Source organism: Pseudophryne corroboree, chromosome 9, assembly GCF_028390025.1.
Source record: "Pseudophryne corroboree isolate aPseCor3 chromosome 9, aPseCor3.hap2, whole genome shotgun sequence".
NCBI classification, from domain to species: domain Eukaryota; kingdom Metazoa; phylum Chordata; class Amphibia; order Anura; family Myobatrachidae; genus Pseudophryne; species Pseudophryne corroboree.
This window is the reverse complement of record NC_086452.1, coordinates 413,217,776-413,243,834: the sequence shown is the minus strand read 5'-3', so window position 1 is coordinate 413,243,834 and position 26,059 is coordinate 413,217,776. Positions and strand designations below refer to the sequence as shown.

Below are 26,059 nucleotides of genomic sequence, written 5' to 3'. Positions count from 1 at the left end.
TTTGATAAGCTAAGATTCACTCCCAGTAGGCGGTGGCTTAGCGTGTGCAAAGCTGCTAAAAGCAGGTTGCGAGCGAACAACTCGGAATGACCACCACTATGCGGAACATACAGTACCCTAAAGTGTTTTCAGAAACCATGCGAGGGCGGAGACCAGCTCTCTTGGTGCCTCAGCACTTCTTCTAAGCCCATCCCCAGACTCCTGTGAAACTAGCCAATGGGAGTCTGGGGGCAGGCTTAGAAGGAGTGTGAAGCCTTATGCCGAGTTTGGTGGATTTCTGAAGATACTGTTTAGCTAGTTAGAATTGTGCTGATTAAATAGTAGTTAGCATTAATGCCTCACAGCACTGAGGTTTTGGATTCAATTAACACCAACGTCCTAACTGTAGAGTTTGTATGTTCTCCATGTGTTTGAGTGGGTTTTTTCCCGGGTGCTCTGGTTTTCTCCCTTAATCCCAAAAAAATACTGATAGGTTAATTGGGCTCTCATACAAAAAAAAATAGTGTGTGTGTGTGTGTGTGTGTGTGTGTGTGTGTGTGTGTGTGTGTGTGTGTGTGTGTGTGTGTAAGAAAGTAGTTCAATAGATAAAATATTAAACAAGAGTATATACCAGCATGTACATTGAGTGGGAATCCTCTATAATTGTTTTTATATCTGAATGGCTGAGCCACTTTGTCTTTTTTTTTCTGCAAGCCAACATGAGGGGCCTGATTCTGAGTGATACGCAGAAGCTCGTCCAGCAGCATCTGTTGGTGGGCGCCCATCATCAACTTTATGCAAATGGCCTACATACTCTATCCCTTGTGTATATCCGGGCATGTGCAAGGTCTGAGACACCCACATTTATATAGTGGAATACTGATTGGTGCATTCTTATACGCCACCCTTGGTCACGCCCTCTAAACTTGCAGCAGCCCTAGGGCAGGTGCAGTTTCTCCATCTGACCGCAGCCTCCTATGCTGGCTGCTGCAAGTTTAGATGGCGTGACCAAGGGTGGCGTATAAGAATGCACCAATCAGTATTCCATCATAACACGCCCACTGAACTGACCATTTTTTGCCTGCACTGTTAGCCGCCTCCCAGTCTCCGCCCAGGAACGCCCACCACTTTCCGCCACGGGTCTGATCGCAACAGCGCCTCTGTGTGTACACTCAGGGTAACGCATGCACCATAGGAGATTTCAGGATTTTTCACCCATGCGCAGTTGCAAATAATCATGGTTCAGCTACGTGAGCATCGGAATTACATGCAGATTGTGTGGAATCGTCATTTGTTCACTGCATCCATAGGAAGTCAGGATAAGCCATTAAATCAGAGGAGGGACTGTTACTGATCTACTCTCTGTGTCACCCTACAGACAGACTTTGCCTCAAATCAAAGACCCTTCCAGGTCATCCAGCCTCCTCTATCTCCACCTCACTGATAACAAGATGTGCATCTTTTACTGTTCTCAGATAAGAGACTGTCTCAGCAAATATAAAATCATCACAATGAGAGACTCGGAACAGTAGTTATTTCCTCTGCAGCCTGTGGCGTTCTGATTTATTGAAGCCACGTCTTGTACTGTGTCCTGGGTTCCTGTCCTGTTTATGAGGAATTTGTTGAAGGCCGTTGGATTGGCATTAAATATATCTGTAAAATATAGCATTAAAATCTCTATAAAATGTAGGGATTCCAATTCCTGGAATCATTTAAAAACCCTGGAATTTTAGGATTACTGGGGTCCATTTTCGGTATCCCAGGATTAATGCTCAGATTGTGATTAAAGGAATAAGGGGTTAAACAAACAAATAATAAATACATTTTTTAATATGATTTTTTTTAGTTCACAACAAAATAGTAATTCAGATTTTTTTTCTTAGATGCCTGTCCTACTCTGCTTGTCCAGTGCAACTTACTACTACCCCCCTTCTCCTTGCTATGCATTCCCCCCCCCCAATCCATAGGCGTCACAACACTGCAGCCCGCGCTCCCCCCACCCCATCCCCCTTCTTCCATACATACACTATTCGCCAACCCCCATGCCCCTGGTACACTCACTTCTCGGACCCGCACACCTGCAGAGACATACACTACCCGCTTTACCAATCCCTAGAATATACACTACTCACCTTGCCTGGGCAGCACTAACTGCTGCTGTATCCTCCCCGCTGTTGCTGATTCCCTGGGTAGCGGCAGCTTTGGTTTAAGTCAATGTGAAACTGCTCTATTTGTTTAAAGCAGTTTCACATCGACCATCTTGGATTAAAAAAGAAACCGCCCTCTTCCCTGGAAGCCATCTGATATATAGGGAGGAGCTGTTTTAGGTAGGGCTTGAGGCCGCCTAAGGGGTGTGAGTAAAGGCGCAACATGACTAGGCTTGGTCGTCCCCCCACCACCACCTCTGGGCCCTGTAATCAAGGCATTCGAGAGCCGGGCTGGGCCCAGGTACTTTTCAAGGGGCATGGCCTAATCACAGGAGGTGTGGTCATGTACCCTTAGAAAAAAAATACTGAAAAACATAGTATTTTAAGCACCTCCATGGTATACAGCAGCATGTGCTGGGCTGAGAAGAATAGCTGCAGCTGCTGTTGCTGCCAGGTAAGGGGTAGGTGGTATGGGCCCCTCCATCAGACCTGAACCCGGGTAATTTGTACCCTCTCCCCCCCTCTCTCAGCACCACTGCCTGTAATGGTGACACCTTCAATGTCTTTGCCCTTGGCTATAATGTAGGTATGACAAACAAGATGCTATACAAGATCAATGAGGTCTGTAATAAACTAGGCTCTAGAGAGGGGTAGGGATTAGGGGAAGTATACTTACCGGAACCCTGGAGAACCACAGGTCTGACCTAAAGTTATGATCCAATGACCGCAGGGACCCGACAGATGCCAATGGATCCTCCGGGAGAAGGTAAGTCCTCGCTGGGCCTCCAGGATGAAATATTGACATAATAACCATCAACATTCATACCCAGCCCATTTGATTATTATTTGATAACTTAATTGTAAGATTTTATAGTTTTAAATAGTGCATATTTATGCTTAATTGGCTTGTACTGTAAATTGCTGTTTTCTCTAACGTCCTAGTGGATGCTGGGGACTCCGAAAGGACCATGGGGAACAGCGGCTCCGCAGGAGACTGGGCACAAAAGTAAAAGCTTTAGGACTACCTGGTGTGCACTGGCTCCTCCCCCTATGACCCTCCTCCAAGCCTCAGTTAGATTTTTGTGCCCGAACGAGAAGGGTGCAGTCTAGGTGGCTCTCCTGAGCTGCTTAGAAAAAAGTTTAGTTTTAGGTTTTTTATTTTCAGTGAGACCTGCTGGCAACAGGCTCACTGCATCGAGGGACTAAGGGGAGAAGAAGCGAACTCACCTGCGTGCAGAGTGGATTGGGCTTCTTAGGCTACTGGACATTAGCTCCAGAGGGACGATCACAGGCCCAGCCATGGATGGGTCCCAGAGCCGCGCCGCCGTCCCCCTTACAGAGCCAGAAGACTGAAGAGGTCCGGAAAATCGGCGGCAGAAGACGTCCTGTCTTCAATAAGGTAGCGCACAGCACCGCAGCTGTGCGCCATTGCTCTCAGCACACTTCACACTCCGGTCACTGAGGGTGCAGGGCGCTGGGGGGGGGCGCCCTGAGACGCAATAAAAACACCTTTTTTGGCAAAAAATACATCACATATAGCTCCTGGGCTATATGGATGCATTTAACCCCTGCCAATTTTTCCATAAAAAAGCGGGAGAAAGGCCGCCGAAAAGGGGGCGGAGCCTATCTCCTCAGCACACTGGCGCCATTTTTTCCTCACAGCTCCGTTGGAGGAAGGCTCCCTGACTCTCCCCTGCAGTCCTGAACTACAGAAACAGGGTAAAACAAGAGAGGGGGGGCACTAATTTGGCAGATAAATATATATATTGCAGCTATATCAGGGAAAAACACTTATATAAGGTTATCCCTATATATATATAGCGCTCTGGTGTGTGCTGGCAAACTCTCCCTCTGTCTCCCCAAAGGGCTAGTGGGGTCCTGTCCTCTGTCAGAGCATTCCCTGTGTGTGTGCTGTGTGTCGGTACGTTGTGTCGACATGTATGAGGAGGAAAATGGTGTGGAGGCGGAGCAATTGCCTGTGTTAGTGATGTCACCCCCTAGGGAGTCGACACCTGACTGGATGGTCTTATGGAAAGAATTACGTGATAGTGTCAGCACTTTACAAAAGACTGTTGACGACATGAGACAGCCGGCAAATCAGTTAATACCTGTACAGGCGTCTCAAACACCGTCAGGGGCTCTAAAACGCCCGTTACCTCAGGTCGATACAGACACTGACACTGACACGGACTCCAGTGTCGACGGTGAGGAAACAAACGTATTTTCCAGTAGGGCCACACGTTACATGATCACGGCAATGAAGGAGGTTTTGAACATTTCTGATACTACAAGTACCACAAAAAAGGGTATTATGTGGGGTGTGAAAAAACTACCCGTAGTTTTTCCTGAATCAGATGAATTAAATGAGGTGTGTGATGAAGTGTGGGTTTCCCCCGATAAAAAACTGCTAATTTCTAAAAAATTATTGGCATTATACCCTTTCCCGCCAGAGGTTAGGGCACATTGGGAAACACCCCCTAGCGTAGATAAGGCGCTCACACGCTTATCAAAACAAGTGGCGTTACCGTCTCCTGATACGGCCGCCCTCAAGGAACCAGCTGATAGGAAGCTGGAAAATATCCTAAAAAGTATATACACACATACTGGTATTATACTGCGACCAGCAATCGCCTCAGCCTGGATGTGCAGTGCTGGGGTGGCTTGGTCGGATTCCCTGACTGAAAATATTGATACCCTGGACAGGGACAATATATTATTGACTATAGAGCATTTATAGGATGCATTTCTATATATGCGAGATGCACAGAGGGATATTTGCACTCTGGCATCAAGAGTAAGTGCGATGTCCATTTCTGCCAGAAGAGGGTTATGGACGCGACAGTGGTCAGGTGATGCGGATTCCAAACGGCATATGGAAGTATTGCCGTATAAAGGGGAGGAGTTATTTGGGGTCGGTCTATCGGACCTGGTGGCCACGGCAACGGCTGGGAAATCCACCTTTTTACCCCAGGTCACCTCTCAGCAGAAAAAGATACCGTCTTTTCAGGCTCAGTCCTTTCGTCCCCATAAGGGCAAGCGGGCAAAAGGCCACTCATATCTGCCCCGGGGCAGAGGAAGGGGAAAAAGACTGCAGCAGACAGCCTCTTCCCACGAACAGAAGCCCTCCCCCGCTTCTGCCAAGTCCTCAGCATGACGCTGGGGCCTTACAAGCGGACTCAGGCACGGTGGGGGCCCGTCTCAAGAATTTCAGCGCGCAGTGGGCTCACTCGCAAGTGGACCCCTGGATCCTGCAGGTAGTATCTCAGGGGTACAAATTGGAATTCGAGACGTCTCCCCCTCGCCGGTTCCTGAAGTCTGCTTTACCAACGTCTCCCCCCGACAGGGAGGTGGTATTGGAAGCCATTCACAAGCTGTATTCCCAGCAGGTGATAATCAAGGTACCCCTCCTACAACAGGGAAAGGGGTATTATTCCACGCTGTTTGTGGTACCGAAGCCGGACGGCTCGGTGAGACCCATTTTAAATCTGAAATCCTTGAACACTTACATAAAAAGGTTCAAGTTCAAGATGGAGTCACTCAGAGCAGTGATAGCGAACCTGGAAGAAGGGGACTATATGGTGTCTCTGGACATCAAGGATGCTTACCTCCATGTCCCAATTTGCCCTTCTCACCAAGGGTACCTCAGGTTTGTGGTACAGAACTGTCACTATCAGTTTCAGACGCTGCCGTTTGGATTGTCCACGGCACCCCGGGTCTTTACCAAGGTAATGGCCGAAATGATGATTCTTCTTCGAAGAAAAGGCGTCTTAATTATCCCTTACTTGGACGATCTCCTGATAAGGGCAAGGTCCAGAGAACAGTTAGAGGTCGGAGTAGCACTATCTCAAGTAGTACTACGACAGCACGGATGGATTCTAAATATTCCAAAATCGCAGCTGATTCCGACGACACGTCTGCTGTTCCTAGGGATGATTCTGGACACAGTACAGAAAAAGGTGTTTCTCCCGGAGGAGAAAGCCAGGGAGTTATCCGACCTAGTCAGGAACCTCCTAAGACCAGGCCAAGTGTCAGTGCATCAATGCACAAGGGTCCTGGGAAAGATGGTGGCTTCTTACGAAGCGATTCCATTCGGCAGATTCCACGCAAGAACTTTTCAGTGGGATCTGCTGGACAAATGGTCCGGATCGCATCTTCAAATGCATCAGCGGATAACCCTGTCTCCAAGGACAAGGGTGTCTCTCCTGTGGTGGTTACAGAGTGCTCATCTCCTAGAGGGCTGCAGATTCGGCATTCAGGATTTGGTCCTGGTGACCACGGATGCCAGCCTGAGAGGCTGGGGAGCAGTCACACAGGGAAAAAATTTCCAGGGCTTGTGGTCAAGCATGGAAACGTCACTTCACATAAATATCCTGGAACTAAGGGCCATTTACAATGCCCTAAGTCAGGCAAGGCCTCTGCTTCAGGGTCAGCCGGTGTTGATCCAGTCGGACAACATCACGGCAGTCGCCCACGTAAACAGACAGGGCGGCACAAGAAGCAGGAGGGCAATGACGGAAGTTGCAAGGATTCTTCGCTGGGCGGAAAATCATGTGATAGCACTGTCAGCAGTGTTCATTCCGGGAGTGGACAACTGGGAAGCAGACTTCCTCAGCAGACACGATCTTCACCCGGGGGAGTGGGGACTTCACCCAGAAGTCTTCCACATGATTGTGAACCGTTGGGAAAAACCAAAGGTGGACATGATGGCGTCCCGCCTCAACAAAAAACTGGACAGATATTGCGCCAGGTCAAGGGACCCTCAGGCAATAGCTGTGGACGCTCTGGTAACACCGTGGGTGTACCAGTCAGTATATGTGTTCCCTCCTCTGCCTCTCATACCCAAGGTACTGAGAATCATAAGAAGGAGAGGTGTAAAGACTATACTCATGGCTCCGGATTGGCCAAGAAGGACTTGGTACCCGGAAATTCAAGAGATGCTCACGGAAGACCCGTGGCCTCTACCTCTAAGAAAGGACCTGCTCCAGCAGGGACCATGTCTGTTCCAAGACTTACCGCGGCTGCGTTTGACGGCATGGCGGTTGAACGCCGGATCCTGAAGGAAAAAGGCATTCCGGATGAAGTTATCCCTACCCTGATCAAAGCCAGGAAGGATGTAACTGTGCAACATTATCACCGTATTTGGCGTAAATATGTTGCGTGGTGTGAGGCCAGGAAAGCCCCTACAGAGGAATTTCAACTGGGTCGATTCCTGCATTTCCTGCAAACAGGACTGTCTATGGGCCTCAAATTAGGGTCCATTAAGGTTCAAATTTCGGCCCTGTCAATATTCTTCCAAAAAGAACTAGCTTCAGTTCCTGAAGTTCAGACGTTTGTCAAGGGGGTACTGCATATACAGCCTCCTTTTGTGCCTCCAGTGGCACCTTGGGATCTCAATGTAGTTTTGGGATTCCTAAAATCACATTGGTTTGAACCACTCACCACTGTGGATTTAAAATATCTCACATGGAAGGTGGTAATGCTGTTAGCCCTGGCTTCAGCCAGGCGTGTATCAGAATTGGCGGCTTTATCCTATAAAAGCCCTTACCTAATTTTTCATACGGACAGGGCAGAATTGAGGACTCGTCCTCAATTTCTCCCTAAGGTGGTTTCAGCATTTCACTTAAACCAGCCTATTGTGGTGCCTGCGGCTACTAGGGACTTGGAGGATTCCAAGTTGCTGGACGTAGTCAGGGCCCTGAAAATATATGTTTCCAGGACGGCTGGAGTCAGAAAATCTGACTCGCTGTTTATCCTGTATGCACCTAACAAGCTGGGTGCCCCTGCTTCTAAGCAGACGATTGCTAGTTGGATTTGTAGTACAATTCAGCTTGCACATTCTGTGGCAGGCCTGCCACAGCCAAAATCTGTAAAAGCCCATTCCACACGGAAAGTGGGCTCATCTTGGGCGGCTGCCCGAGGGGTCTCGGCTTTACAACTTTGCCGAGCAGCTACTAGGTCAGGGTCAAATACGTTTGCAAAATTCTACAAATTTGATACCCTGGCTGAGGAGGACCTGGAGTTCTCTCATTCGGTGCTGCAGAGTCATCCGCACTCTCCCGCCTGTTTGGGAGCTTTGGTATAATCCCCATGGTCCTTTCGGAGTCCCCAGCATCCACTAGGACGTTAGAGAAAATAAGAATTTACTTACCGATAATTCTATTTCTCATAGTCCGTAGTGGATGCTGGGCGCCCATCCCAAGTGCGGATTGTCTGCAATACTTGTACATAGTTATTGTTACAAAAATCGGGTTATTATTGTTGTGAGCCATCTTTTCAGAGGCTCCTCTGTTATCATGCTGTTAACTGGGTTCAAATCACAAGTTGTACGGTGTGATTGGTGTGGCTGGTATGAGTCTTACCCGGGATTCAAAATCCTTCCTTATTGTGTACGCTCGTCCGGGCACAGTATCCTAACTGAGGCTTGGAGGAGGGTCATAGGGGGAGGAGCCAGTGCACACCAGGTAGTCCTAAAGCTTTTACTTTTGTGCCCAGTCTCCTGCGGAGCCGCTGTTCCCCATGGTCCTTTCGGAGTCCCCAGCATCCACTACGGACTATGAGAAATAGAATTATCGGTAAGTAAATTCTTATTTTCTTGTTTACATTGCTAGGCGCTATGGAACCCTTATCACGCCATATAAATAAAGAATAATATTAATTAAATGCAAGAAAAAGTGCCATAGATTGGATGGTGCAGTAACTACATGTACTATAATGCTAAACATATTTGCTAGGTGTGTCATATAAATCAGCAGTCCTTCATACGCGGTTTACAAGATGTCAGCAATTTACTTGTCCTGGTTTTGCAATCTCTGTGTGAATCAGGAGATCACAGCTGGAGACGTAGACAATGTGGTGGCCAGACTGGGATTATATCTCTGAGCGAAAGGAAAAGCATGCAGTGTAATGGGTTGCTTGTGTCTAGGTAATGTGTCACACGCTATATACTATATACCTATCATTCTGAAACACTCACACACATAGGCTATGCACATTAGGGCCTAATTCAGAGATGGAATCTTAGCTCCTGCTTCTTCCTGCGCAGCGGCTGTGCTATTATGTGTAAAATCAGCAGGAGCCGTCTGTAGTAGAAAGAGTGTGTTGCCATACCCTCCAACACTGCCCAGCTGACAACCGGTACAAAATCGGAAAAGAGTCATGGTTATGGGTATAGGGGGCATGGCTAAGTGGCGCTCCCATAGGCTTCCATTGTAATGGGAGACACTGAAATCCGGTACAAGGACCCTTTTGGCCGGTACAGACCATCAAAAAACAGTACTATACTGGCCAACAAGGTACAGTTGGAGGGTATGCGTTGCTGCATCCAAAACTGTAGCATGTGATCATCTGCATGAGCATCAGTCATCTGAGTAAAGCTGGGTACACTCTAGGCCAACCGATCGGCCGTCCAGCTGATCCACTGACCTATCTGACGATCAGCAAGTGCATACACACTTACCGATCGCCGGCCCGATGTGTTGTGGCTGACGTCATAACTAGGCGGGCATTTACATGTGCCAACCCAGTTGTGATGTCAGTCACCGGCGGTCCCTGCACCAAGTGTACAGGTGATCTGCAGACAATCTATACACCCAGCACGATGCGCCGGTATATCTGCAGATATATGGGCCATCAGCTGTACTGCAGGGCTGACGTGATATGTCTGTGAACAAAGCCGTTCACAGACATACAGATGGTGCCATGTTTATTTTGGCCTTTAATAGGATTAATTGAGCCAGGTCAGTCAGACTTAATCGCCTGCTGTAATGACTTAATCCCTTGATGTATTGTTCTCTGTATTGTATTGCAGCTGAGAACAATAGATGAAGGGTTTATGTTAATAAACCATGGTGTGCCTAGGTGCAGCAAAGAAGTCAAGATAAAGGTGGACCCATCTGTATCAGGGGTACACACCCGCTGACAAACTCACAATATAACAATTGTACGGTCGATATATGTGTACCCAGCTTAACCCTCAGGTTATTTAGGATGGCCGGGAAATCTACGCTGTTTCAGCCACTGAAGCTGTATCCAAGGACGCAGCCACTGGCTTCAGCACGCCATAAAAAAAAGGGGACAGCACACCCCAAATTTCTGTAATACTGTCCATCACCTCCCCCAAACACCTAGCAGCATGACAATCACGCTGCACCATTTGGGGCACTGCGGCATCTGCCCATACACATATCTAAAAGCATTGGAGATGTACGTAAGCATCACAATTACATACATCTCCAATGTTTTTAGATTAATTGCCGATTTCGGCGGTTAACCTGAATTTGGCCCACAGTTGAGCTTTTTGTATAGCCACCTGCAATGGTGAATGACATTTAGATGGCTGGCGAAATAGGGATCATTGATCCCTATAAATACACTTGCTGCCAGAACACACTTAAGCAACCCTTGACAGCAGCAAGAAGGGTTTAGGGCCCATCAGGTATTACAGAGCCATCTTCACGCACAGTATACAGTATAAGCCCACTGGGCAGCTGCCCAGGACCCCACAATTCTAGGCAGGTGGTGGTCACACAATCAGAGCAGCCAGGCAGCATTCTCTACCTACCCCCTGCCTGCAGCCAGACAGTAATTGGCTGTCAGTATGGTGATTGGTGAATGGCTGGAGCTATCTACCAATCAGAGTGCTGACAGCCATTCACTGTATGGAACCATGTGGAGAGATGGGGCAGGACTGCAGAAGCGGCATGTTAAGATTTTTTTTTATTGTTTCCCGTGAATGGGTATGTAGGGGCCCCAGTGCATTGCTTAGCCCAGCACCTACAATGCTGTAAAGATGGGCGTGAGGTATTAATGTGTGATAACTCTACATTTACTGTAGGGATTGATAACAACTTTACACAGAGGGAATGCAGCAGAAATCAGTGAAGTGTGCTCACATAACAATGTATATGTGTCCCTTTGTGTAACATGACATCTCACAAGGGAGCTAATTCAGACCTGTTCGCTTGCTAGTGTTTTTTTGCAGTCCTGCGTTCGCATAGTCTCCGCCCATAGGGGGGTGTATTTTCACTTTGCAAGTGTGCGAACACACGTGTAGCAGAGCTGTACAAACAGATTTTGTGCACTCTGTGAGTAACCCAGGACTTACTCAGCCGCTACGAACACTTCAGCCTGTCCGGGACCGGAACTGACGGCAGGAACCCTCCCTGAAAACTCTTGGACACGCCCAGAAAATGGTCAGTTGCCACCCACAAACGCCTTCTTCCTGTCAATCTCCTTGCTAACGCAGGTGTGAATGGATCCTTTGCACAAACCCATCGCTGAGCGTCAATCCGCTTTGTAGCCGGGCGACGCGCCTGCGCGTTGCTGTGCATACACATGCGCAGTTTACACCTGATCACCCGCTGTGCGAAAACGCAGCCTAGCGATCAGGACTGAATTAGGCCCCAGGTTCACTGGGGAAGATATGTTTTTTGTGTACACTGAACTTCTTGGCTGCAATTAAAATGAAAGCTCTTAATTCTGTATATAGTTTCAAAGTAATTAATAGTTCTTTTATACCGGCATTAGTATACATTCTTAACTTTATTCACTTGGAGCTTCCATGGCGATAGTTCTCTAAGTGTACATTACTATCAGGGCAGGCTTAAGAATTGTGGGGGCCAAATGAACACATAGGATACCCCCCTGCCACAGTCTTTCTTGGGAGTTCCATGTTGCTGTATTACAGCCATAGCTGGCTCATCCATTAAGCAGCCTAGGTTCTGCCCTGGGCTCAATGTGCACACAGGGGTCTGATTGGCCTAACCTGTTTTTATGTTTATTTTTCACAAACAAAGGGGTGGTGTCTTAACTCATATTTGTTTGCAGTTGGCTGATGTCCATCCAGAGCAGCCGTCGGTGATCAGTGCTTAAATAATTCCTTTCTCATTTTTGTGGATGCTACTATATGTATTTTAATATTGAAACACAATTCAGAAGTGGTTTAATGTCTGACATTTCAAAGTTATTGATATGCCTAATAAATGATAATGGGGAAGATGTATTAACCTGGAGCAGGCATAAGGAAGTGATAAACCAGTGATATGTGCAAGGTGATAACGGCAGCAGCCAATCAGATCCTAACTGTTAATTTACATATTGTAGCTGATTGGCTGCTGCCTTTATCACCTTGCTCATATCACTGGTTTATCACTTCCTTGTGCCTTCTCCAGGATAATACATCTGCCCCAATATCTCCTTTTGTACTCCATACCTATTGGTGTTCAGCTGATCACAAGCAGCAGGTGGTAACAGGCTCAGGAACCACTGATATGCTTACTGGGGGAAACCAGATCTTCCTTCAGTATTCCTGTACCGAAATACCCTCCTGTGCTGACTGTTAACCCGCCCTATACGTGAAACTCTGTGCTTTTGTTATAAAGACGTTAGCAACCTGTGACTCTCCAGCTGTTGTGCAACTTCAAGTCTAGTCACAGGCTGGCAGGGCATGCTAAGACTTGTAGTTCCACAAACACTAGAGATCCTCAGAATTTGCAAGTGTGAGGAAGACAGTGTCGTGTAGCTATTAACGTGGAGTTAATCTATACCTGTTTCCGGCTAGAGATGTGCGGTTCGGTTGTCCAGAAATCTAAAGCCACAAGAATTTAGTGGATCCAAACCAAAACCCTGTCCGGATCCCCCGAGGAAATCCGATCTGACCGAAGTCCCACTTCGAATCTTCTCGCGGTTCGGAATTCGGATTTTAAATCCAAATGTCAGGCTTTGGATTGCAAAAATTACATGATTTAAGCCATTTTTATCGATTTTTATCAATGTCTTTAGAACGAACCTAAATGTGAATCCCAACCAAAACAATTGAGGGTGGTTTTGCCAAAACCAAAACACAAGGTTGAATTAGAACCAAAACATGGGGGTCTGTACACATCTCTAGTTCTGGCTGATAAAACATGCTGAAACTTGTAGTTCCACAACAGCTAATTAGCCACTGGTTACCTAACATACTGTAGTACTAGTTTTACAATAGAAAGTCTGTGTCATGCAGTTATTAATGAGGAGTAATGTATAACTGGGTGTGTGTTCTAATGTCTTCCAAGGTGGAACATACTTGTAAAAGTTATCTTATGCCTAGGGAGTGTGTAAAATGTCACACCAACACCCATATTCTATTCAACTTCATTAATGTTGTTGATTTATTGTTTTTATTAGATGATTATTTTTGAGCAGAACTGTTGTGTGTACACACACACACACATATACATACATACATACACACACACAGTGCATCCGGAAAGTATTCACAGCGCTTCACTGTTTCCATATTTTGTTATGTTACAGCCTCATTCCAAAATGGAATAAATTAATTTTTTCCCTCAAAATTCTACACACTATATCCCATAATGAAAACATGAAAAAAGTTTTTTTTTGAGATTTTTGCAAATCTATTAAAAGTAAAAAAAAACTTAAGAAATCACATGTAGATAAGTATTCACAGCCCTTGCTCAATACTTTGTTGATGCACCTTTGGCAGCAATTACAGCCTCAAGACTTTTTGAATATGATGCCACAAGCTTGGCACACCTACCTTTTATATATATATATATATATATATATATATATATATATACATATATACGTGTAATGCAACTTTTATGTCTTGTTATGTATACAGTGCAGATTACTTGATCTTCCACCTCTTAGGTGGCAATATAAATGTTTAGTAGTCTATCAGCATATATACAAGTGTCTGTTTGTACAAAGAATCGACCCTGTACACATCAATCTTTATTGCCAGCCTGGTGACGAGAGTCAGCAGCTGTAAAATTTATTGAACAAGATGAATAATTTAGTTGACTCGTGCAGAAACTTGCAGCATTTCATGGTTTAGATGAGAAGCTACAACACATTATGCAGTATATTTACGTTCACGCATCACACATATAAAACTGTATTTTTCTGCTAAACAGAGCCTATGAAAGAATGCACTCTATACATACTTCTTCAAGGCTGGCCCATTTCTTGTCTTTGATAATAACATTGTTCGTCAATACAGCCTGCGTGTCTTATATAGCGCTTGTGGAACTGAAAGTCCCACCATGTCCTGACAGTAAGAAGTTCCATGTCCTGACAGTAAGAAGTTATTACACCACACTGTTCCACATTAAGAACTGAATAATCCTTCCTCACTTGTAAAACCATAGGAAGATTAGGTCTGTGCATCATCTGTTGGGGAACAACAAGTTTAAGCCTTAAGTCTTTCAGTCTTTGGAATTAGCTCTGCATATATAGGTCCTGATGCAGAGTCTCACAGAGTTGAGCGAATGACACTATTCTATGCGAGTGGATAGAATACCCTGACATCTCCTACGTTGCATGCATCACACAGAGGCGGAGATGTATGAAGCAGTGAACAGAGTGAAGTGAGCCAGTGGAGAAGTTGCCCATGGCAACCAATTAGCTGTGACGTAACATTTATTAAGAGCATTCTATAAAATGTTATGTAGCAGCTGATTGGTTGCCATGGGCAACTTCTCCACCGGCTCACTCTCATCACTGCTTCATACATCTTCCCCTGAGTGTATGCACAGTGGTGCTGTAGCGATTGTGACACACGGTATTATCAGAGATGTCTTGGAAAGTGCTGGGTCTTCTGGTGCAGTGGCTGGGAGGTGGCTAAACAGATGCACAGAGATGGTCCATCTTATAAGTGTGTTATGGTAGAGTTGCGGGCATGACGCTTAAGTATTTATGCATTCACTTTGGAGGTTGTACTGACGGAGAATTTGCACCTGCCATAGGGCTAGTAGGACTAGTACACATTTCAATGGTGCGACCACTGGTGGTTGTCTAAGGATGCACCAGGCGGTATAACAGCATCTAAAGACGCGCAAAGTGGGCCTTTCAGCCGTGGACATCTGTTCACATGGATGTACACCAGGGAAGGGCTGTGTACCGGCACCTATGAATCAGGCCCATACTTATGGGCGCCCAATCGATTTTTGGGCGCCTATAAGTAATAGGTGGTCATCAAAGCTATTCAGTTGATTTGTAGATCGGGCGGGAGTGCCTTAGGCGCCTATTATTTCTGCTCGCACTTTGCTGAGGTGGAAAGCAGAAATGCCCAAAGAGCCCAGCTGGCGCCCAAACTGCAGATTCGGCAGCGCGACAGATAGTTTAGATGGGGTTTGCCCCTTTATGTGGCTAAAACCCGTGCATTTGGGCACAACCAGCGATAAGTAATGGGTGCACCTGGCACTTGCGCCATTGGCAAAACAACTGAATATATCCGTCAGGTGCCTTTTCTTACGGGCACGCACACTAAAAAAACAATTGGATTCTCCCCATATAGTCGAACGGCGACGCTGTTAAACAGAGACTGAGATGTTCTTGCTATTCACAGGCCTTTATTGTGATGACACTTGAGAGTAAAGAGAGCCTTCTAAAGAATACGAGGTAATTTGGCCCACTTTATACACTGTCAACAAAATTGTTAGAGGTGGTTAGTGGAAATAAACTGTAGATACAGCTGTAATTGTCTTTGTCTTCAAGTCTCAGGAAATGCAGCATCCTACTATTACAGAGATAGCAGGTCAGAACATTCTGTCATACTCTTTTTTAAGTAAAGATAATTCCATTTCTGAAAGATCAGAGTTACTGAGCTAACCCGCATGTCACTGAATTTATAGCAACAATTCCATTTTAGCAGCTTGGCTAAAGAAACATTGCCTACATTTTATTGTAATAAGTTGTATCCAAACGTAATACTACTGTAATACAACAATTTAGCCAGCAGGGGCGCTGTTGCATCAGAGAAGAACTGATTGCTATCTTCTTACTGCACAGTACGGGTTATAATAATTCTTTCTAAATGTGGTGTATCATAACCTCAGATCTGGCAGAGCTTATGTCAAAGACCAACCACCAGTTAAATGCCACCTTACCCCGGGACAGCTGTTGTAACCACAATACTAGCAGCCCCCCTCAGTCCTTGCAAACCGTAATTACAATTGTGCACTGGCCACAAATAGGATTTTAGGCTAGAATAAGCAGAGCAATACATCTATTTTTTTTCCCCATGCACAACTAGAAAAAAAGAATCTGAAGAGAACTGACCTGACGTGGAATATTAAAATAAAGAATAAAATAAAATCCTATGCGCTGCCTTAAATAACCTACATGCATTCAAGATTAAAAAGGGGGGGGGGGGGGAATTCAACACAAAACAGATGTTTGATAGAAAGCAGTAACTCAATGCAGAAAATATGTCTGGTCAATGAGCAAAGAGATAGTTTGAGAAACTATCTTCCTCTCATTATTGCATCTGTGCCAGATGTTTGTTACACTGACTCAGTTTAAAGGGACTCTGATTGTGCTGAGTGCTCTGGGGACCGTTGATTTGTAAGGGGAGGCAGATCTGTATGAAAACGAATGATAGGAGGCAGCCAGTGACCATTGGAAGTGTCCCAGGGCAGACAGGCTCTTGCTGCTGACATCACTGTGCACTCATTAGCATTCAGCGCAGGCAGGCGCTGCAACAAGCTCTGCTGCTTCTGGCACAGCCCTGCAAGCTGACAATCACTCCTGGAGTATTTCCTTTGCTAGATCTTGGACTCTCCACTGCTGCTGCTGCTGCTACAAAGGGTCAATAGAGGAAGACAGGACTCTGAGCACTGTGTGTGCTGGATTTTGTGTGGACATACACTGGGAAGAAGACAGGGGGGAGAACTGGAAAGGGATTTTCTGAAAGGCAAAGAATAAAAGGACTAGCCAGAGAGGGCAGGAATCACACTTGTCCTGCTGATGGCTTCCATAGCAGTTTTCTTCCCAGCCAAGAGCCTGCCTGGTGTGTGGGTCTGTTCTAAAGGGCTTTGACAAAAGCTTTGCTGCTCATTTCAGCGCAAGTGACTCCCAATGTCTGTCAAGCTCTCAGCTGAACAGAGCAGCAGCAGGCAGCATGGAACAGAGAACTAGCAGCCTCTGAGGGGCTACAAGCTATTTCCTCCAGCTGGGGATTGTTTGTACTGCTGCTGGGTATGTATGTTTCTTCTTATCCTATGCTGGTGAATGTCTGCTCTATACTGCACAGACTAGGCTCAGGAATGTACATGTATGTGTTAGACTGGCTGACCCTACTCTAGACATGTATAGTGGTTTTTTAGACTTTTATATATGGATGGACTTATATGACATATCAATGTAACTATACTTTGCTGGCTGGGACACACAGATATGTAAAGATAGATTGTGGATCACTGGTTGTCTAATGTGTTTTGTTGTGCATCAGAGGGTTGGAAAACATTGGCTCTCCTATAGATCCTATACTTATCCTATGTGTCTCACCTACAGAGGTGAGACACTGAAAAGACAACTGGGAAAGTCATAATATGTATGTGTGTGTCTATATATATATATATATATATATATATATATATATATATATATATTATACAGAAACCTGGACTGACATTTATTCAACCAGAGTAGTTTTATTAGCAACCTTGATCAGATTTTGTATGGTCACCTATGTACAGGGGGATCGATATATTGGTGATTTGCTGCCAGCAATAGGGTGTGAGCTGTGTGTTCAGGATATTAATTAATGTGGTTAGGCATTGTTTGGTATTGGGCATCCCACTTTGTCCTCCGGACCCACGTTCCGTCTCTCTAGCCAGCAGAATAATGATAAGATAATTATGCACAGCAGATGCGGTCCTTCCCCACAGTCGCTGTCCAGTTTAGCATATTCCATTAATTTAGTATCCGTTTGACTTGCTGCTGGGACGCCCAGACATCAGCGTAGCACATTCATCACTCCTTTATCAATTTAAATGCTTCCTTTATTTCACAATTTGACTCCCAGTGGGAGAAACCCATTTTCTAAAGCTACTATGTTTTTTTTTTTTTTTCAAAGATGAGAGTTTTCTAATTAACGTAATTATTGATTTGCCCTTCTTAAAGTCCATGAAATCCATTATAGGCAGTAGACACAAAACAGTATTTTTTTCGCAGCTGTGTAGAATTGAAGTGACAGTCCATATTCCGCTTGTATTGCCAGCTCCTTGTCTGCAACGTGTGCAGTTTTTGACAGAAGAAATGTTTGTTTCCTATTCCTAATGCCTAGGTAAACTGAGCTTAATCGTCCCTCGATTGTTTTCACAGATGGGGCAGTATTACATTTCTTAGAGGAATTAACTCTTGTCTCAACTTCATAGTTATCAAGTTTGACATTATTTTACAATTGGATCTTTGTCCCCTCACTGTTGTATGCTCTCTTACTGGATCTGCGGATGCAGACTGGTTTCTGTAGGTTCAGATTGTAGCTAAATCCTTCTTTAATTCAACATTCTGGTGGAAAACAACTGAATATGCGGATTCTGTAATGGAGATTCCACCCACACTCAGGGGGGGGGGGGGGGGGGGGAAACAGGCTTAAATTAATGGCTCATTTAGCATTTGCAGTTATGACAGGGAGAGAGAAAAATAAATAAATAAAATAATTCATGGAAGATGAAGAACAGGAGGAGCCCATTTAAGAGGGGTACATTGCAAGAGGAAATGTATCCCATGTGTTCAGGACATTTCAAGGAAAACAATGAAAGGGAACTATTTCATCCAGTATGTGAATAATTACATGGACTAATTATCTGATCAAAAGATAACCTGTAAAGGCAAGGCCACATCCACATTAACAGAAACTCCTGCAGAGAATCTCAAACACGCAGTTTAAATCATTTCATGCCCGGCTGTCTGTTCCAAATCATTGAATTTATACGATATCCCATAAAATTCTGTTTCCACTTTCACTGCTTCATCTCTAAATCCCATCCCTTCAAGAGAATTGCTTATTTCTGTTTGTTTTCTTTGATATTTTATTATAAACTATAACTTATTTGTAAATTCTAAATTATGTATTTAATTACACCAAATAAACCATTTTTATTTTTTTTGTGTGTGTCATTACAAGATAATTCTGTCCATGCTTTGTCGTTTAGATCAGATTCATTCTGATTATCTTAAAATATTCTAAGGCTAATTATAAGGCAAGAACTGATTGGCTACGGGAACATAAACGGAAACACATTTAATAATGAATATTTGCATTTTATGGTATTCCCCTAAAAGCAGTGACCTAAAGCTGTATTTGTCTTCCATTTATTTTATACCAAGAACATGCGTGTATCTTACTGGGGAATAGAATTAATTTCTCAGTAATTAATTCCTCATTACAGCTGGGAAGAGCATAAGCCAAAACAATGACCTTTCTAATTAGGCAATTAAAAAAAATCCTGCTGGTCATTTCTTATTTATGTGAAATACATTCTATGTATGCTCCATCTTTTGTTACTACCCTGCCTGGTCTATATCGGCTGTCTTAACAGTCTGTATGTTCCTAATGCGACATCAATCCTGAATTAGACAAATTAACTACGTTAGAGATGGGGTACATATGGGGTGGGCAGGATTCCAGTCTAGAATTCAGCTGGTTCAGGTCTAAGTATAGGACGTTGTTTTACAAGTTATTTATGAAAAGGTTATCGCAGTTTCCTTGAGTTTATAGGTTTCCCGCAAACATCCTTTTATTGCAGTTCCCATAAAGAGCAATGAAATGTTTTTGGGTAACCCATGTAAGTGTTTGTTTTATTGGCAGTCTGGATGTGAATTGATAACATGCTCAATACACAATGGAGATGATTAATCTGGTTTCTTAAAACAATGATATTAATGGTTTTGGTCTCCATATGCAAATTGGCAATTGTATTCATTAGGAAAAAAGATCTCTAATGTCATAATTTAATCTAATCCCCAAGAGATGGGGGGGGGGGGGGGGGATGGGGGGGTTCTATATCCATAGGGTGATAGCACAGATACTCTGCATTGTGTAATGTTAGAGGTTTCCCTATTTTTTATCTATATTATTAAATTGATTGCTTTTCGCATAGGTTATAGGTATTCTTTCATTTCAAGTAGTCTGTTCCCCAATTACATGGACAGAATAGAAAATGTTCAATAGTTACAGTATTACGCACTTTTGTAGGAATCGGTACGTGTGCTTACCATATAGTCATCAGTAAATGTATTGACATCCAGTAATGGGTCTGGGACTCCAGGTCGACAACAAAAAGGTCGACACACCTTAGGTCGACACGAATTTCTCGACACACCTTAGGTCAACAGGAACAAGGTCGACATGGAAAAAGGTCGACATGGGATTTTTTAATGGGGTTTTTTGTGTCGTTTTCTTTGTAGAGTGACCGGGAACCCCAATTAGTGCACTGCGTCCGCTCGCATGGCGAGCGACTCGTCACAGATTACCGTTCCAATCGCAGTCCACGTGGATCGTTAAGTATGAAAAGGTTCCAAAAAAGAAAAAAATTGTGAAAAACTCATGTCGACCTTTTCCCACATCGACCTTGTTCCTGTCTACCTTTTGTCCATGTCGACCTTTTGTCCACGTCGACCTAAGGTGTGTCGACCAATTGGCGTCGACTTGGAGTCCGGATACCCCAGTAACATGTAATGAAAATTAATCATATGGTCAGTAAACAAATGATGACACCTTCCTGACACTAAAGCACTACATATAATAGGGCTACAACGACTGAGTCACTTTAAGCTTATAAACCTTTTACATGCTTGTTTTGAGCTACCTTCTCCTCTTAAGATTGTTATGACTCTTGGGGATATTTCTGCTTTACAGTAACTGGACAATGCTCAGTGAAATGTATGTCCGTCATGGTTGGCAGCCATGTATATCTCACAGAATGCAGTAAAACAGCAAGCAAAGCATTATAACAGGCCAACGTAAAGGTGGAGAGGTTCTGAGTGTGCAAGAGCTCCCAACTTTAGAAAATTAGGAAACCGGAAACAGATTCAATCTTTGTACTGCAGGTATAGGAGTCTCCATATTTTCTAAACCGAAACCCAGGACCTACAGTATTAGTGCCATGAAATTAATTGGCTGCCTCCTGGCTTTTATTTTTTTATAGCCAGATGCAGTGGAACAGAAATATGATAACTCAATATGATATGATAAATCAGAATATCTGAGTTGTAGGCTGTAAGCATCCTGAGTTACTGGCTTCCAACGGAACACAGCCAGACACGTGGTGTAGTCTTGTGGAATGCATAGCAATAAGTCAGCTGTCCAGACCTTACTTGACCTGCACTAGAACATGGAAGTTTTCAAACTGGGCTGGCCAGACATTTGACCGTAGCACTTGAGACAGTCAGGTGCAAATTACCCCAGGCACAGCCCGCAGACCTTTTAAAGGGCAGATGTGGTATGTCCTACGCATGCGCAGTATAACCAGATACTCTAACCCAACATCTCGCTACACACGGACACTCCCAAACAAGAAATTCCCAGATCAGCCACCAATTCTGGTATATGGGTGATGCTCATTTCTGACCATGAAAGCCATCAAGGGATGCTGTCAAAATCCCAACAACGAAATCCAGACACTGAGAATGCAGACAGATCCCCGACGTGAATATGAGGATTAGGGTTAGGTAGTAGAGGTAGGGGGGTGGTTACGGTTAGGCTGCACGAGGGGATAGTGAGGGTTATGCTGTGGGAGGGGTGGGGAAGGGCTAAAATTCTCAACCAGAAGCTATCTGTATTCTCAGGGTCGGGATTCCAACCACCTAGATTTTATACCTAACCCACTACCAAAACTATCATTCACATTCTTATCATCTCCTGTCTTGATTTTTGTAACCTCCTCCTCTCTGGCCTACAGCTCTCACACCTCGCTGCTCTTCAGTCATCCTCATCTCCGCTAGCAACCTAATTTTTCTCACTCAGCTCATCTCCGTTAGTGTTCACTAGTTCTTGACCTTCTGAGTGTAGAATATTGGTTCAGGATGAACAGCCAGATGGTTTGTATTAAAAACGCCTCCAATCTCTAATAACTAATGCGGGCCACTCACTCGGAAGTATCTACAGAATTATTAGCAATAGGCTCAACACTGCAGCACTGTTTCAAAATGACCCTTCTGCCAATAAATAATCTGGCTTATTGGATTACTACCTGGCACATTGATATATGTCGTCCAAAGATACCTCAGACAGTCGTTATTGTCTTGATAGTGCAGACTTTTTTATTCCGCCACATTAACAGGTTTCATTTATGCTTAAGGGGTCTACTGTAGCTGTCCGCTTTTACTTACGGAATGGAATAATTGCATAGCTGGTGGGTGACAGAGGATGGGAATATAAAAGGGACAGGAGAAGATTATACACTGCTCAAAAAAATAAATGGAACACTAAAATAACACATCCTAGATCTGAATGAATTAAATATTCTTATTAAATACTTTGTTCTTTACATAGTTGAATGTGCTGACAACAAAATCACACAACAATTATCAATGGAAATCAAATTTATTAACCCATGGAGGTCTGGATTTGGAGTCACACTCAAAATTAAAGTGGAAACACACACTACAGGCTGATCCAACTTTGATGTAATGTCCTTAAAACAAGTCAAAATGAGGCTCAGTAGTGTGTGTGGCCTCCACGTGCCTGTATGACCTCCCTACAACCCACACAAGTGGCTCAGGTAGTGCAGCTCATCCAGGATGGCACATCAATGCGAGCTGTGGCACGAAGGTTTGCTGTGTCTGTCAGCGTAGTGTCCGGAGCATGGTGGCGCTACCAGGAGACAGGCCAGTACATCAGGAGACGTGGAGGAGGCCGTAGGAGGGCAACAACCCAGCAGCAGGACCGCTGCCTTCGCCTTTGTGCAAGGAGGAACAGGAGGAGCACTGCCAGAGCCCTGCAAAATGACCTCCAGCAAGCCACAAATGTGCATGTGTCTACTCAAATGAACAGAAACAGACTCCATGAGGGTGGTATAAGGGCCCGACATCCATAGGTGGGGGTTGTGCTTACAGCCCAACACCGTGCAGGATGTTTGGCATTTGCCAGAGAACACCAAGATTGGCAAATTCGCCACTGGCGCCCTGTGCTCTTCACAGATGAAAGCAGGTTCTCACTGAGCACATGTGACAGAGTCTGGAGACGCCAAGGAGAACGTTCTGCTGCCTGCAACATCCTCCAGCATGTCCGGTTTGGCAGTTGGTCAGTAATGGTGTGGGGTGGCATATCTTTGGGGGACCGCACAGCCCTCCATGTGCTTGCCATAGGTAGCCTGACTGCCATTAGGTACCAAGATGAGATCCTCAGACCCCTTGTGAGACCATATGCTGGTGCGGTTGGCCCTGGGTTCCTCCTAATGCAAGACAATGCTAGACCTCATGTGGCTGGAGTGTGTCAGCAGTTCCTGCAAGACGAAGGCATTGATGCTATGGACTGGCCCGCCCGTTCCCCAGACCTGAATCCAATTGAGCACATCTGCGACATCATGTCTCGCTCCATCCAACAATGCTACGTAGCACCACAGACTGTCCAGGAGTTGGTGGATGCTTTAGTCCAGGTCTGGGAGGAGATCCCTCAAGAGACCATCCGCCACCTCATCAGGAGCATGCCCAGGCGTTGTAGGGAGGTCATACAGGCACGTGGAGGCCACACACACTACTGAGCCTCATTTTGACTTGTTTTAAGGACATTACATCAAAGTTGGATCAGCCTGTAGTGTGTTTTTCCACTTTAATTTTGAGGGTGACTCCAAATCCAGACCTACATGGGTTAATAAATTTGATTTCCATTGATAATTTTTGTGTGATTTTGTTGTCAGCACATTCAACTATGTGAAGAACAAAGTATTTAATAAGAATATTTCATTCATTCAGATCTAGGATGTGTTATTTTAGTGTTCCCTTTATTTTTTTGAGCAGTGTATATCTGTGTACAAGAAAGGGTACTTCTGAGATAACTTTTAAGGGTTTAGATGGCAAGTATTTTATGAAATAGAGTAAGTAGTTGGGGTAACACTTAAAAAAAGTGAGATAAACAAAAAGTTGCAGTTCTCTTGTTGAGCCTGGTGGTGGCACTGTTGAGAAATGTCATGTATTGCAATGTTCAGTATTAAATGCAAATACTGAGACAGTGGATGAGAGGAATACCATTATACCAGTAACGTGGTGCTTGAGTACAGAAGGAAGAGAAGACCACTGTCACTGCTCAGCTGTAGTTACAATGTAGACTTAAATGTTATTGAGTTAAAACAGCCATTCCCAACCTCGGTTGTAAAGGCACACTGACAGTCCTGGTTTTACTGATATCCATATTCGAGCACAGTTGACTTAATTAGTTCCTCATTTATTTTGATGTAATCGTCTGTGCTTAGGCCTGGATATCACTAAAACCGGCACTGTTAGTGTGCCTTGATGACCAAGGTTGGGAATGCCTGGATTAGAAGAATGTGTTGGTTTCTTATATTTTGCAGTTGAGGTTGTACCATGTATACCCTGAAAACCATCGCAAGGCTTGTTAATTGTTCTATCAAAACAGAAATATTATAGCCAATTAGCCATGTTTTTAAATGTAGTCGGAAGATAACCTACTGTTGGTGTTGAGTCGCCTTCCACCCACCCTTATAGAGTCCAGTGACGAAAGTGACTGACCACTCTGCTCCTTTGTAGAACGTTAGTGGCCAGATAAGACATTAGTCCAGTCCCCCGGTGCCTGCACAGGTGATAGGATGGGTATGTTTGCTAGCTGAAGTTAGGGAAAGGATATCACAGGTTACCAGGGCCAGTGCTGCCCGGTTCTCCTGCACCTCATGCCCATGGTCAGTGCATGCAGTGAGAGTCTCACTGTTCAAGAAAAAGGCTCACCTACCCCTGCACTTGCTCATATGCCATTCAAAGGAGGTCAAATAGCACAGGTCAAGACTTTACACAATTTCGAAGAAAGCATAACGTAAACAGTAACTGTTTCAATTTATTTTAAACTTTAATGCTGATGGACAAGCTCTGCATTGTACATTGGTCCTGCGGGACACCCGCCTAAATTGGCTGAGCAAGCATTATGCCAGTTATGACTTGTTAACAGGTGCAATGATACAGAAAATGTTGGTTCCCTGTGCAGAACAGCTTATGTTCATGTGGTACGCTGATCATTTGTAGGAGAATGAATAAAAAATAAACCCAGTTTATACGCCAGGTATCTATAACACAAACATAATGAGAGGGACTATCATGCTGAGACTTGTAGTTCCACACAAAGAAGAAAGGAAATGCAGATGCACACTCTAATCAGAATAATTATAATAAACTCTGCAATCTCTTACCAAGCACCTCGATTTTGCTTTATGTTGCAGAGTTTGTTATAATTATTCTGATTAGCTGTGCTTGGTATTACTACAGAGTGTGCATCTGCATTTTCTTTCTTTCTGGATGTCCCATTTAAAGTCAACATTTTAAATATTGCACAGATAATAGGCCTATTAATATCACAGGTGTCACATAAAGGGCATAGGTCCCACTTTGTATTATTTAAAAAGTGCTTGTGACATAGGATTATTAAAGACATACTGTAAGCCCAACACACATTCTTTTCCTTTCTGTCCTGGTTCCTCTTACTTCCATATAATGACCTAGTTTACCCCCTCCCGTCTGTAGTCCTCTCTTTGCACTGTGCTTTTCCCACAGTAGACCAGGAATTATCACTGACAATCCAATGGGCAGATTCCAGTTGGAAAGATAACTACCAGTCTGCTGATATGGCTGATTGCCAAAACTGCCTTTATTGTTCCGCACAGAGCTGGTGCTGACTCATCTACCGGAGACTGGAAAAGAACAATCTCATCATGTGTTCAATGGATTGAATTCTTAGTTTCATTATCCAACGCAATCTCCCCAAAAAGTAGGACATCTTGCTATTTCGTTTTATCTATAGTTGAGCTGGGACAGGGTTACAGCGCGTGGCTAACCAGCGTTCCGTCAAAATGCAGCTTGACTTTTCGGTGATGAAGCAACGCAGACACAGTTCACATTTTCTCTCCTGCATTGATCTGTCATTCGGCGGCATCACTGATGTTGTTGTGTACAGATCAATTTATCTCCCTAGGGAA

The 26,059-nt window shown here is 44.5% G+C and overlaps 1 protein-coding gene across 4 annotated transcripts in view; it reads left to right on the top strand.

Moving 5' to 3' along the window:
* Positions 1-26,059, top strand: part of PRICKLE2 (prickle planar cell polarity protein 2) — a 514,558-nt gene that overhangs the window by 382,306 nt on the left and 106,193 nt on the right. Inside the window, exon 1 of one of the 4 annotated variants that reach the window (XM_063940920.1) lies at positions 16,458-17,111. The exons of the other annotated variants lie outside the window; for them this stretch is intronic. The gene's annotated coding sequence lies outside the window, so the exon portion shown is untranslated. Of the gene's footprint in view, positions 1-16,457; positions 17,112-26,059 lie in introns of those variants that run through there. 4 annotated transcript variants of the gene reach the window in all.